At 32.4% G+C, this 12,557-nt stretch overlaps 1 protein-coding gene across 1 annotated transcript in view; it reads right to left on the bottom strand.

Moving 5' to 3' along the window:
* Positions 1 to 6,108, bottom strand: part of LOC126890137 (uncharacterized) — a 167,780-nt gene extending 161,672 nt beyond the window's left edge. The window contains exon 1 of the mRNA XM_050658987.1: positions 6,065 to 6,108. The gene's annotated coding sequence lies outside the window, so the exon portion shown is untranslated. The remainder of the gene's footprint in view (positions 1 to 6,064) is intronic.
* Positions 6,109 to 12,557: the final 6,449 nt, after the last annotated feature.

The following is a 12,557-nucleotide window of genomic DNA, read 5'->3' on the forward strand; positions in this document are numbered from 1 at the left end:
AAATGTTTTTGATGGAATAGGTTGTACCTAATGATAATAACATTTTTGTTAGTTTTTGACGTTTCCACTACCAATCCGGAAATCGTTCTCAAACAACGAAAAACTAGAAAATCTACTAATGTTGGATTTCCATGTAAATTGAACCTTAAGATAAAATATAATTATCATTTTTTGATATTCATGTTTTTAAATCGTCTTCGCAGAAGAAGATAATTAAAATACAGACACCGGAAAAAATCCAGAGTTTGAGTTTTCGTAGAACTACATATAATACTACGATATAAAATGCATGCGTTTTGGATGTGGTATTGGTAAAACACTCTAGAAATTGACGACTTTTTTTCGTCCCACCAATTCAATTTAGTTTGATGTGAATTCTTAGAAGAAATATTAAAAATTTCAAAATGAAATTTTACCAAAACGTTGAAAATTCGGATGACCCAGAAGCCTTGTCCGGGACGCCGGGACACGACTTCGTAATTCGGGCCATGTCCCGGATTTTTCGGGCTAGTTGGTCACACTAAGCATACAAAATAATGAAAAAAATCGTTTATCAATGAAATTTATAGCTCCAGTAAAATCAAAGTTGTAGCTCATGAAAAATACGTTCTTATTCTTCAAACTCCAAATCGAATATCTCAACGTGAAATACTTGATAAAACATACTAATAGATTTGCAAAAAACTTTAAAGAGAATTACAGTTAAAGATCCTTAAAAGCTTCCTTCTGATATATGAAAAATTTTTAAAAGCGGCCATTTGCTATTCTTAAACTAGACTAAAAGATGTGGGTTAGTTCCAAAACCAGCCAACTTTAATAGGTATGTGCACTGTTTATACGATATCTGTAAGTTTGACAGGTTCAAAGTGCTTATTTTTGAATAAATTTGGATTAATAACAAAAAAAAAATGTTCCACAAAATTTTTGGAAAAGTGCTCTTTTTTCAAATTAACTTAAAAATATTAGTGATAAGAATCATTCAAAGTGTAAAGAAATGTAAGTTTTGCTATAGTAAACAAATAAAATAATATTTTATTTAACGAGTCACTAATCACGACTGTACACAAACTTTGAACAGCAATATTTTAACTAATTTTTGTCTTACAGAAAAACAAAATGAAACTATCGTATTTATCAAAGCAAAACCTACATTTCTTTACTCTTTGAGATTTTTCTTATCACTAATACATTTTAAGTTAATAAAAAAATAAAATGTATAAGTAATAAACAAATGTTTTCTCAAAATTTTGGAAAGTGCCATTTTTTCAAAATAACTTAAAAAGTATTAGTGATAAAAAAATCTCAAAGAGTAAAGAAATGCAGGTTTTGCTTTGATAAATAGGATAGCATCATTTCGTTTTTCTGTAAGACAAAAATTGGTTAAAATATGGCTCTTCAAAGTTTGTATACACTCGTGATTAGTGACTCGTTCAAGCCCTTTAAAATATAACCACAGTATCAATATAACCACAGGTTCCATGGTGGAACTTCTATATATACTGTGCTATAACCCTTTGAAAAATAAGCCCATTAAACCGGTAAAACTTACAGATCATAGAAAAAATACATAATTAAAGTAAATTATTTGTAAAGCGGCAACGATTAATTTTAGTTGAGGTGCTAAACAGGGGCAGATTTTCACGATTTTTATATGACTTATTTTCACAATATGACCTGACATAGAGAGGATAAAATATTACTCGAAACAGAGGTGATAGAAACCCTTCAAAAAATCGATGGCAAGACACCATGGGACAGAGCTAGAAGTACAGATTTATGAAGAAGATAGAAGGTGGAGAACATTAATAACTAGGTAAGAAACAAAAATGTAGAAAAGAATGAACACATAAGCCGAATGACAACAAACAGGGTAGTCAGGCCAGCGAGAGACGGTTCCCCAATAGGAAGACGATCAGTGGGAAGACCACGAAAACGATGGAACAAAAATTTACTGGAGGCACATTGAAAAACGTCTAATGTCGAAAACGTCTAAAGTATACGAGTCATGTCTATACAAATAGAAGAAAAAGAAGTACAAAGAACATACCAACATCAAGTTCGTCAAGCCACAAAGATGGTTGGGACATGTAGAAAGAAGGACAGTGAACAAAATGCCAAAACTTGTTATAACAGGAAATTAATCGGTCCTCAAAGAAGAGGTAGACCCAGAACAAATTAGATTAATAAAGTGCAAGGAATCCTTAAACAAGTGAAGGTGAGGTACTCAAAAAGAAAAGCCCAAAATAGAAGTGAACAGAGAAATATGGTTCATCAGGTCCTTCAAATTATTTAAGAATTTAAGAAGTTTGAGTTTTGTTTAAAATAATTGTAATTAGGTATTTAAAAATCCACAAGGAAAAAGGTTTTCCTGTAGCTGGCTGTACCTTATCAAAAAATTTAATTAACGTCCTTTACAAAAGTATATAATTTATTAAAATTCTTTAAAAAGGGCTACATCACATATGCAGAATGTTTTCGATCTGATTACAAATCATCATCAGTACTGAAGAGGGTGCTCATATGCTAAGCAACCAAAACTGAAAAAATTTCGGTATAATTTTAAAGCATCTTTGCCCAAATATTTTCAATTTTGGTGGCTTGGCATGCGAGCATCCTGTTAAGCAATAATCATGATCTGTAATCAGATCGAAAACGTTCTACATATGTCTAAATCGTCTTGAGATTTCCGGAATATGGTGCTCTAGAAGAATTTTAAAAGTTTCCTGGGTGGAGAAGATTCGAAACTCCACTCCACAATACTAGAACGTCTCAGCAAGACTACTGAGATCATAAAAATCATCAAGCAGAGAAAGCTGGAGTATTTCGGACATGTAATGAGAGGTCCCAAATATAGGTTGCTACAAAATATCATGCAAGGAAAAATAGCAGGCAAACGCAGTCCAGGACGAAGAAGAACCTCATGGTTGAAGAACTTGCGAGATTGGTATGGTGTTGATACAAGCATACTATTTAGGGTGGCAGTGAATAAAATTAAGAGAGCTATGAATGTAACCAACGTTCTGAAAGGACATGGTACACGAAGAAGAAAAAGCATGTGGAACTTATGACCATGTTTTTACTGGTTGAAAAATTTATTAAAAACTTCCCATTCTCGCTTGTTTAATTGTGCAGTGGGTATTTTCCTGTTGTGCCATAGAACTGCGGCTCCTTGCCTATTTTGCTGTTGTCTCCAGCTGTTGGTAGGAACTTTCCTTTGTGAGTTGCTCTTGTTCTTTTGGTGGCAGTGAATGTTTATCATTGTTAGGTTGAAGAAGGGGTGCAAATTCTTAACTTGCATATCCTTTCACTAACTGCCTGGATGTCTATGATTTTTTACTTAACCCATTAGTGCCTAGCGTTACAATTATGTAACGGCAAAGTGGTGCCATCTAAATAGATCCTGTATCGCATACGTCGCAAATGTTCAGTTGAAAATAGGTCAGTTCTTGTCAGAAGGTTATAGTGTTTACATTGCTTGAAGTGTGCTATTTTATTAGAACTTTGTTTTGAATCTGTGCCTCGATAAAATATAACAAAATAAATAAAGCTTCAAATAATGGACTTCGTCGATAAGAAGTAAGTATATAAATCTCATTTTGTATAATAACGTTAATATTAGAAAGCAAATAGTAAAAGTAAATATAAATACATATTTTTTGTGTAAAAAAGCATTGATATTTTTTCAAATAAAAAAGTTGCTAGGTTAGGAAGTTGACTGTTACATATTTGTAACGCTAGGATGTAATGTAAGCATATTTTACAGTTATTTTATACCGATGTATTATGTGTTTTGTTTTCATTGTATGGTATTTTTAGTAACGTTTTTCGAAATATTAGTATACAGAGTGTTTATAGAACTTAAGGAAATTTAAAAATGCATTAATTTAAAAATGCAGTATGTACCTACTAAGTTGTTTTTTTTTTATTTCAGAGGCCTTGCTGCAGTTCTTCAAAGAGACCTGACTGTACAAGAAGCTATCGATATAGCCTTTGGAGAATACGACGGGATAGATGACTCTATAGAGGCAGTTTATATAGCGCCACCGGATCCGGCTATTCTGACGGTGAGGATTCAGGAGATGAGGACGGTGGCGGAGATTTGGACAATTTGAGCAAACGTCAGCTACTTGCCGATGCAGAAGTCAGAACTACTGATGAAATTATACTAGGAGAAGATGATTCTATTCAACCGTCAGAATCGACAGAAGGTAACATTTCTTTGACAAATAATGATATCGATATTATACCTGCTCATATGGTATATCCAAAAGTTTCTGCAGCCCGGGATTGGGTTTCAGGAGATTTCACATATAACGAGAAACAATTTCCTGAGTCAGATTTTTCACTGTTTGCTAACAAATCAGTTGTTGATATATTCGAAATGTTCATAGATGAAGAAATCATTTTATTCTGGTACAGGAAACAAACCAATATGCTACTTTTAATAATCTACCTGATCCAGGAGTCTCGCCAGAGGAAATGAAATGTTTTATTGCTATATTGATTCTTAGTGGTTATAATGGTCTTCCCAGCAAACGTATGTATTTGGAGCAAAGTCTTGACACCAGAAACGAACTTGTATATAATTCTATGAGGCCCAACAGGTTTGAGCAAATTTTGAGGTTTGTTCACTTGAATTCTAACGCAAATATTGATAAAGGTGATAAGCTCTGGAAAATAAGGCCATTTATAAATAAAGTGAAAGACAGGTTCAGAAAGTATTTTGTTCCTGAAAAAGATCTGGCTTTTGATGAAAGTATGGTCAAATATTACGGTAAACATAGCTGCAAGCAATTTTTAAGAGCCAAACCCATACGATTTGGTTATAAAGTCTGGTGCCTAAATACGGTGATGGGCTATTTGATTGATTTCGAGATATATCAAGGAAAATCTGTAACTCCTGATATTGACATAGAAAGAAACTTTGGAAAGGCGGCAGCACCACTGGTGAAAATGATAGAAGAACTACCTGATAATCTGAAATCTTTGCCATTCTCATTTTACTTTGACAATTTATTTACTACATTCAGTTTATTATCTTATTTACGTTTGAAAGGATACGGAGGCACGGGTACTATAAGAGAAAATCGTTTACCTAGAAGCTGTCCTTTATTGGCTAAAAAAGATCTTCAGAAACAGGAAAGGGGATACTATGAAAGTGCTATTAGTAAGACAGATGCTGTGCTAGTAGCCAAGTGGGTCGATAATTCCGTAGTTTGCATTGCTTCCAATAGATATGGTATCAATCCAATAACAAATGTTGGACGTTATTCGCAAAAGGAAAAAAACATATACAAGTTAGCAGACCAGCAGCATATGCAGAGTATAACAAAAAAATGGGTGGTACTGATCGAATGGATCAGAACATTGGACAGTACAGGATTCAAATTAGAAACAGGAAATGGTACTGGTCATTGTTTACATGGCTTCTTGATGTTTCAGTCAATAACGCGTGGTGTTTGTATCGAATATCAAACAACTCTCCGATGTCCCAAATAGACTTTCGAAGGGCTATCGTGAAAGATTATTTGAAGAAATATTCGTCATTGCCCAAAGGAACTGGCAGAACTCCATCTCCATCTTCTAATGCCCAAAGAGCAGCCGATGGAATTAGATATGATAGGATGGACCACCTAGTAGATAAAATTCCAAACGGCAAAAGAAGGCGCTGTGCTGGAACATCTTGCAAAAGTTCAACACGCACGATGTGTAGGAAATGTAACGTAGGTCTCTGTATTGATTGTTTCGTTACCTATCACACAAACCAAAATGATGTTTAAATTACTTTTTCTTTATTTTCCGTATTTAAATAAATAAAACTGTTTGCAGTTATATTTTGTATTTTTTGCACCCATTAGCTCCTAGCGTTACATATATGTAACGTCATATATTGAGTGATCTATAAATCCGAATGCATAAATTCATTTATTTTTATGTTTTTTAATCCAACTGCTCCCAAAAAAATATTAGCATCACATTAAAAACTGAAAAAAAATAATCTGGGCACTAATGGGTTAAAATCTTTATCCACTACAAATATGTGCTGTATAACTTTCTAACTTACCTTTGCAATCCTTTGACGCACTACAATTATTTTATAAATACTATTATGTATTGTAGAACTACTTTTTACGAATTTATATATAGTCTGTTATAGATTTGATTTTGTTTTATGTATGCAGATACGTACTTCAATAAAGTTGTCTGTTTTTCAAACTGTATAGGTGTTTTATCAATAAGTTTTCAAATTTTTAATTATAATTTCACAAGATGCTTATCTACGTATTTTGCATAACTATAATTTTGATACAGTATTTTTAATTTTTTTAGATCATGTGTTTCACCTTATCGTAATTTCCTTTGTCAGAATGTTATTTAATTGTAGCGGTCAGTGCAAAAAGTAGCTAAGTCTTTTTTTACTAAAAGTTGGCGGAGTTATATTTATAACAAAAAGCGTTCTTCTGGATAAAATCCTATATGTTGAATTTTAATCAATTATATGCTCATTTACTCATTTCAGTGTAATAAATCGCTGTCATAAAATGTCTAACTCCATAACTCCTTAGCAATTTTTTGCTTTCTCTTCTTTAGCCCATTTCTATCCAACTTTGGACATAGGCCTTGCCCAAATCTTTCCATATCTGTATGTCCTTGGTTGAGCTTTTCCAGTGAGTTCCTGCAGCTTTTAAAATATCATCCTTTCATTACATCTGAGGTTTTCCCCATTTTCGAGAATTTTCAGATTTATTGTTTAGATCTGAAATATTTCATTTCTATTTAATAGCTGGCGCTACCGCTACAGCGCAGCGTCTGATGCACAGAATATTTTTAATTCTGCTTAAATAGACAGCTTGAGTTCGTTTCGATTCAGAGGGGTTCATGTAGCCCCACTGAAGAGGTCTGGAGAGACCGAAACGGACGTGTGGGGATGGTTGATCCTCTCTGAACTGAAATTAAACAAAAGCTGTTTTTAATAATAAGGATAATACTGTTTATCGCCAACGGTCACTAAAGTCATTCATTATTGTACTCATTTGTCCTCATTTGCGGCAGTAAAATAACACTTTATTGTACTGAAAGAAGAATTTTATTTTACCTGCCGCGATTAATCAAATTAACCGAGATTGAATATAAGTGGTCGATGCCAGTAATCGAATGACGAGTATTTGAGTGAACTTAAAATTTATTTACTTTAATTATTAAAAATATTATACATAATTGGCGATATTATCTATTAAATTTATGTCAAAAAGGAAAATCCTGTAGTAGTTTTTAATTATATTCATATAAAATAAATTACAACAATTACAAAGCGGCCATCTTGCAAAAGTTATCTGTCATCACTGTCATGAAATTATGATAACGTCTAAAATTTAAAAAGTTTTTAAATTGTAAATTGTAGGTAAGTGTTAAAACCAATATCAAATTGTTGGCGATAAAATTGTGTATGCACCACGTCAGTAAAGACTATTTATCGAACTCGTCTGTTATTCGCTTCGTTCGCTAGGCTCGCTCTGCTCATAATATCAGACTCGTTCCATAAAAAGTAACTTTACTGAATTTGTACATAAATAACTATTATTTGACATAAATATAACAAAATACATAAAATAATAAAAAATATCACATGGAAATAAAGCCGCATGTTGCTATAATTAAAAAATCGTGAGAGCTTTCATTATATTTTACAATTCGTATACATATTACTGATATAAAATTATCTTCTATACTGCCCTCCTAAGACAAGAGGTCCTATCTGCAAAATTACAGTTTTGAGATATCACGGTTTTTTTAATAATTGCTTGCCAAAAAAAATTGATAATCACAAGATTTTTAAGATTTTCTGCCTGAGTTAGTTGATAATTAATTATTAGATTTAATAGTACAATATTATTTTCACTTATATCATCACAAAAACAGATATTTGAATATATCGGTAGTTAGGACTAATTAACTTAGTAGAAGGAATCCTATTTGTAAAGAAACATTAATTAATAGGTACTAAGTGCATCACCTATTAAATTAATAAATTTAAAATATTAAGAAAATTAATTTATTAGTAAAAAAGAAATCACAAAATATATAAAACACCTTAGTCTTCGTCTAGTGTTTCACACAAACTCTTATATTTTTGAGAACACTATCATTATTTTTGTCAAATCCTAACGTGGCTAAGAGAAATACTTTGCAGACGTTTACTTCTAAACCTTCTTCCACCGAAAGAAAATATTTGAAAATATTTGTGCGTCTCGAGTTTCCAGTTTTCAAGGTATCTCTTCGTTTCGGAAATTTTTTGGTACATTTGAATATAAATAACCGCTGTTGATCTTTTGATAGGGTCCAGTATTGTTTATTAATAGATTCCCGTCGAGTTTTTGATATTTTTCTATGGCAGTTCATTGGACATTTACAGACTTCCTTAACATTGTGATTGTCGATATAAATTTGATTTTTTTTCACTTGTCGTTCACGAGGCTTTTCTTCGAATTTTCTCCTCTTTCTAAGCTCTCTCTTTTTCGTGTACAACTTACTTTCTGATGTATGGCTTGCCTTTTTTACAGCATCTTCTAGAATAGTAACAATAAAATTAAAATCCAAATTGGTTACAAGTGGTGGCATACTATTTGATAAGAAATCTTCCTGCGCTCTTGTTGCTTTCGTTTGCATAGATTCTTTGTTTTCGGTGTGCCTCACTATTATTACGTCTGATATTAGTTGATTTTTGAAGTCGCTTTATTGTTCTTGAATAAGTGTAAATCCGTTGAAAATGACTCGTTTTCTATTTCACTAGTCTCAGTCTCTTCAGATTCACCTTTTTCAGGTATATACTCATTATCTTTCGTTACACACCTTGGTTTTTTAGTCTTCTGTCTGATTACACTTATTTTTTCTTGTAGGCTTTTATTTAACGCAGCCTGAACCATTCTCTTGGAACGACTAGCAGTTCTGCAATTTCTGAAACCAAAATGAAACATAAAATCTGAAATAAACAAATACATATTTATTTAAAATTTAAATAAATATTAAAAAACTATTTCTACAAAGTCACTCGCAGCCAGTTTAAAAATAAGTTACACGTATCTATAAATGATATTCACGTAAAAAATCAGTATTTATTTTTCCCGTGCAAATAACACATGAACTTCTATCACATTTTTCATTCAGAAATATCTAAAGTAGGTAATTGCTTAATAGTATGTACTTACTCAGTATTCATTGTAATTCTTCAAATATATTGCCCCTTTCAACTTACTGTTTTTAAAACTAACAATACCAACAATAATTCACAACGATACACGTCAAACTGCACAGTCAGAAGTTATTCCTTACTGGGGTTTAAGGTTATGTTGTTGAGTCACGTGTTGCAAACGTCATTATATATTAAGACACATTGTCCTATCTGCATATATTCAGCCAACTTCGGACATACTCGTCTAGCAATATTACTTTAGGGCAATTTTATTTGGTATTTGATTAACTTTTGTTGGTTAGGACAAAATAAATATGGCAATTTTGAATCACTGCCTGTCAGTTACGGCTTTTTGACGTAGTAAATATGTTAAGTTTTGAACTAAGAGTCCAGTGAGACAAAAACCTGAAAATCCGAATTTTTGTAGATAGGACCTTTTGTCTTAGGAGGGCAGTACAGGTAATTCATTTAAAGCTAGAGCAACAATAATTCTTCAAAATTCAATACTTTGTTATTAATTATTTTTAATATCTATTAATATATGTATCATGTATCTACCTGCACTTAAAATAAGTGCAGATAGATACTTAATTTCTATAATTATAATCCAAATTCAAGGTTTTTAGTTCCACTGACAGTTTGTTACATATTTTGAGAACTAGAAATCAGTGGCGGCTCGTCAGAGCAGGCAAGGGAGGCTTAGCCTCCCCATAAATGTTTTACACACGCTACACTGTTTTGTTTATCTTGAATCGCGAAAAACCACAAGCATTCTCACTATTATACAACGTGTAAATTCCATATTATCACTAAATATCCATACGCACGGAGCATTAGCATTAGAACGCATGATTGCGTCTCAGTTTTTTTATTATTATTGTAGGCAGGACCCTGGGTTATCCCGAGATGCATGAACAGAGCCGAGAAGCCGGCCAGCCTCCATTGCTAATGCATGCTACGCGCAGCGAACTGGGCGTTTAAGAAGACCCGGTCTCCTAACAGTGGCATCTACGGTGACATCACACGCTGCCCGGAGATTTACTAACGGATCCTAACTAGCTTCTCGGCTCCGTTGCCGTTGCGTGCATCTCGAGACAACGAATTTTAGGGTCCTGACTAACAATAATGAAAAAACTAAAAGTGCGAATTTTGTTATGAAATTTTATATTTGGGGTTTAGCCCAGTAAATGAATGGGAAATTCGGCGATACCGTGTAATTTTCAGGGACAACTCCGAATTGCGTGAAAATTTGGATTTAGGTTCTACTTACCCTCCACCTCAAAGTTGAAATTGTGCCGTTGCTTTTACTTGGGGGGGGACAGTCATTCCTTCTCGGGGGTGAAAAAACATACGTTCAAGATAAGACCGGAAATGGATAAATTTACTAATTTTAAGCAACTTTTGTTCTATAGAGTTTTTTACGTAAGTCAATACTGTTCGAGTTGTGTCAATACTGTTCGAGTTGTTTGCCATTGAAAATGTTGATTTTTCGACAAAAAACTACGTTTTCAGACGGTTTTTCGCAAATAACTCAAAAAGTAAATATTTTATCGAAAAATATCCTCGTAAAAGTATAGCTTATAAAAAACCCGAAAAATGGTGTTTCAGTAAAGATCATCAATCAAATAAAAACAAAGTTGTAGCTCTTGAAAAATACGTTCTTATTCGTCTAATTTCAAATCGAATATTTCAAGGTGAAATCATCGAAAAATTAAGCACTTTTCGGGAAAAACCCATTTAAACTTTTTTAAAAGTGTTTATAAAAAGCTTTGTTTTAATTGGTAACAAACGTTTAACATTAAAAATAAGCGAGTTTCGCTCAAAATAAAGTTAGCCCTCTTTTTTTTTGTAAAAAATCATGAAAATCTCGCCGTGTTTAGCTCCCCAAATGAAATTATACGCTACCGCTTTACAAACAATTTATTTACATTATTTATAATTGAAAAAGCTTGAATGGGTCACTAATCACGAGTGTATGCAAATTTTGAACAGCCATATCTTAACCAATTTTTGTCTTACGGAGAAACAAAATGAAACTAGCATATTTATAATAGCAAAACCTACATTTTTTTACTCTTTAATATTTTTCTTATCACTAATACTTTTTAAATTATTTTGAAAAAATGAAATTTTTCAAAAATTTTTAGAAATATTTTTTTACTATAAAACCAAATGTTTTAGACCAAACTTGCAGACCATATAAACAATACACATACAGTTAAAATAGATGGTAAAGCCAAACGATTAATTTCATTTAGGGTGCTAAATAGAGGGAGGTTTTCACGATTTTTGTTACCAAAAAAAGGGGCCAACTTTTTCTCAGTGTAACTCGTTTATTTTTGGTGCTGTAAACTTTTGTAAAAAACAAATAATAAGCTTTTTTTCGATACTTTAAAAATATTAATAAGTTTTTCCTGAAAAACGCTTCTTTTTTCGGTGATTTCGCGTTGAATTATTCGATTTGGAATTAGACGAATAAGAACGTATTTTTCATGAGCTACAACTTTGCTTCTACTCAATTTATAGACTTTACTGGTACACCATTTTTTCGTCTTTTTTATAGGCTACACTTTGGCTAAAAATATTTTTTTCGATTAAATATTTACTTTTTGAATTATTTGGGAAAAACGGTCTGAAAACGTAGTTTATTTGTCGAAAATTCAACATTTTAAATCACGAATAACTCGAAAAGTATTGACTTACGTAAAAAACCTTATGGAACAAAAGTTGCTTAAAATAAGTCAATTTATCCATTTCCAGCTTTATTTTAAACACGCGCTTTTCACCCCCCGAGAAGGGGTAAATATCACCCCCCAAGGAAAAGCAACCAGAAGTTTAGGGTAAGTAGAACCTAAATCCAAATTTTCATGCAATTCGGAATTGCCCCTGGAAATCACACTCCAAAACGGTCATTTATTGGGCTAGTTAGAATAATATTAGGAACAGCTTGTTGAAAAAACTTTTTCCGATATTTGTAACGCAAAGCAAAATATCGGTAATTTATCATGTTTTTGGATACGCAGTAGGCCGCGTTTAGAAAAAAATTCAGTTGAGTATCTTAAAAAATGTGAACCTTCAACCTGTATGGATTGCAAAACTTCAAATCTGTATTTATTTTGATATGCATATCTACTTACAAAGATGGAATTGTTAACAAATAAACGACACAAACTTTGGTATTAAACTTTTACAGCTAGACAAATTATTTTTAAAATGATATGATATTATAAAATTATGAATTATGATGATATTACGAAATGTAAATAAAAAATGGTCAAAAAATGGGGCCTTACATTACATTTTTTTTCGCATTTTTTTGCTAGTGCAAATTTGTCTAGATATTTTAGAGTTAGGTATAACCTCCCCT

This window comes from Diabrotica virgifera, chromosome 8 (assembly GCF_917563875.1).
Source record: "Diabrotica virgifera virgifera chromosome 8, PGI_DIABVI_V3a".
Taxonomy (NCBI): domain Eukaryota; kingdom Metazoa; phylum Arthropoda; class Insecta; order Coleoptera; family Chrysomelidae; genus Diabrotica; species Diabrotica virgifera.